Source organism: Dama dama, chromosome 12, assembly GCF_033118175.1.
Source record: "Dama dama isolate Ldn47 chromosome 12, ASM3311817v1, whole genome shotgun sequence".
Taxonomy (NCBI): domain Eukaryota; kingdom Metazoa; phylum Chordata; class Mammalia; order Artiodactyla; family Cervidae; genus Dama; species Dama dama.
This window is the reverse complement of record NC_083692.1, coordinates 95,192,768-95,195,805: the sequence shown is the minus strand read 5'-3', so window position 1 is coordinate 95,195,805 and position 3,038 is coordinate 95,192,768. Positions and strand designations below refer to the sequence as shown.

General features: G+C 41.8%; 1 pseudogene; it reads left to right on the top strand.

The window, feature by feature from the left end:
• The first annotated feature begins 255 nt into the window (after positions 1–255).
• On the top strand, positions 256–1,798 carry LOC133067130 (ribosome biogenesis protein NSA2 homolog; annotated as a pseudogene).
• The last annotated feature ends 1,240 nt before the right edge of the window (positions 1,799–3,038 follow it).

The window sequence follows — 3,038 nt, the reverse complement described above, 5'->3', positions numbered from 1 at the left end:
AAGAAACAAAATTGGCACAGCCTGGTTTGGGAACAAGCTCAGAGGCCTCTTGGTGAGCATGCCATGACCCCAGTGGCAATGGAAGTCTGTGGGTGGACGAGTGAGTATTCCTAGGGATGCAAATGTCAATCAACAAAAATAGTGGAGAAGGCACGGAGTCTGCTCTTGGATCTCTGAGACCCACAGATCGAGAGCCTCTGCTCTAGCGGCTGCACCCAGTGGCTGGGCTGCCCTCACCACGCCACAAAGTGAATATATGAATATATCGAGTTACAGCGGAAGCACTATGGATATCACTTGGATTACCATGAGAAAAAGAGGAGAGAAGGAAGGTCAAGAGGCTCATGAATGTTCAAAGGAGGCAAAAAAGATGTTTGGTCTGAAAGCTAAGCTCTACCATGCACAGCTCCATGCTGAGAAAATACACATGAAAAAGATGCATGAAAAGAGAAACAGCCAAACAGAAGCATGATAAAAAGACTCCACAGAGAACAGCACCTATATAACCACTGGACAGAGAGGGACAGTCTCGAGCTAATGTACTTTCCAATATGGTCAAATAAAAATGAAATAGAAAGTGGGAAAATGGAAGTCTCTCTGCCCAAAGTTCTCGCCTAGGGAGAAACAGAAGTATGAAAAGTTATTTGAATGGAAAGACAAAGAAGAAAGCCTAGAAGAGGATGGTTACAAACACTGCTTTGTTGGACATGGCTTTTCTCGAAAACTACCTGAATATGAAAGATTCATTAGGCCAATGGGATTATGTTTCAAGAAGGTCCATGTGACACATGCTGAACTGAAAGCCCCTTTTGCCTGCCAGCACTTGGTGTAAAGAAGAATCCCTCATCCCCACTGTACGCACCTTTGGGTGTTCTTACCAAAATGTCAGGGATTAGTCACTCAGCAATGTCCGACTTTTTGCGGCCCCATGGACTGTAGCCCACCAGGCTCCTCTGTCCATGGGATTCTCTAGGCAAAAATACTGGAGTGGGGTGCCATTTCCTCCTCTAGGGGACCTTCCCAACTGTACATAAAGGAGACATCATTAATGTGCACTAGAGGATACCCCAGGTTAACTGTCATAGAAAACTGTCTCTCGAGTCTCTGAATTCTGTACCAATTCTAGGCCCCTGGTTGGCCAATTACTTGTTTCTTTATTTAGGTTTTAAGGTGAGTGACCTGGGGCTATTCATTTCCGTCAACATGATTGCGAATCGAAAGGCACAGTTGAAATGTCTATTTTTCTTGCTATCCTCAGAAGATATTGCTGCAAATCTACTCTGTGACTCTCATTCTTTTCAGCTTACAAAACAAATAGCTTATTATTTTTTGCCACCTGTGTCTTATAATAAAGCAGTGCTGAAAAATTAAATAGAAGAAAGTTCAGTTGCCATATAGGCTATGAAAATGATTTGCTGGTGGTGATTTTTAAGCTTGATTCTAAATAGATTCACAAAGAAGGGCACTTGGAAGATTTGTTCAAATTTTGTTATTTAAGGTATCTTGAAATTATAGGCTCACTCTCCCTAAAATTTCAAAAAGTGTAGAGCTTAGGCTCTTAAGGGTATAGCAGTGATAAAAGCTTTCATAGTCATTTCTAAAAAGCAACACTTCATAGTTACCAAAGGTGCTGTTATTGAGGCGAATGTGAATGAATTGGGCCTTGTGACACAAGGAGGCAAAGTCATTTGGGAAAAATATTCCCAGGTTACCAGCAGTCCTGAAAATGATGGATTCATACATGCAGTCTTACTGGTTTAACAGCAGTTACATACAAAGAGCTTCTTGTAATTATTGAAGGCTACACACCAATCAAGATACCATTACTCATATTTCTGAATTGTACCAACCGAACTTACATGTCTACAGTCATCAAGAAAACTATTTATTCCACTGTTAAAAAGGAAAAAAACAAAAACAAAAACCAACATTAAAATAGGTTAATTAAAAAAAAAAAACTGAGAAAATGGAGAGTTCCGTGAAATGGATATTGGGTAAAGGAACGTCTACTGTGTATAACTGTTGGAAAAGTGTGTAACCCCCCTAATCCATCTCATCACCAATGGGATATGCACCATACTTTGTAAAAGACTATCATTTAGGCATTGATTTACACATATTTGAAGTTTATAAGTATGTAGAACCAGGTCTGTGCTGAGTGCTGGAGGCCAAGACAAATGATTAAAGCTTAGTTTTGTACCCTCTGTGAAGTGGAGGAGAAAGTACCAGTGGGTGGAAATTTCTTTCAATGCATTTCCCAGAGCCACAGAAGGTTTTTGGAACTAGATTTAGAAAGAATGTAATGGTATTAGTCAGACTTTCACAAAGAAACAGAACCAATAAGATAGAAGACATATCATGGATGCAAATATATATTTCTTTATTTTAATTAACTAATTTCAAGAAATGGGTTCATGTAATGACAGAGGCTAGCAAGTCCAGAATCTGCCCAGTGAGCTGGTAAGCTGGGAAGAATTAATGTTGCAGGTCAAGTCCAAGGCCGTTTGCTGCAGGGTTCCCTCTTGCTCAGGGGGAGAAAGAAAGTGAAAGTGTTAGCCACTCAGTCATGTCCATGGACTGTAGCCCACCAGGCTTCTCTGTATGTGGGATTTCCCAGGCAAGAATACTGGAATGGGTTGCCATTCCTTTCTCCAGGGGATCTTCCCCACCCAGGGATAGAGCCCGGATCTCCCACACTGCAGGCAGACTCGTTACCATCCGAGCCGCCAGGGAAGCCCAGGCTGGGTCTGTCTTGATCCCAACAAGGCTTTCAGCAGATGGGACAAGGCCTGCCCACATAAGGCAATCTGCTTCAGTCCGCTGGTTTGAATGTTAATCTCATTTTAAAAACACCTTCATGGAAATGTGCAGGATAATATTCGACCAGATACCTGGGCACCCTGACCCAACCAAGTTCACACACAAAATTAACCAGTAATAACATGACAGCCACCCACTGTCTTACTCCCTCAAATTCCTCTCCTTTGCATCTTGTCCTCTAACCTGGTCTCAAACAATCTTCTGCTTCTTAGCAGTCA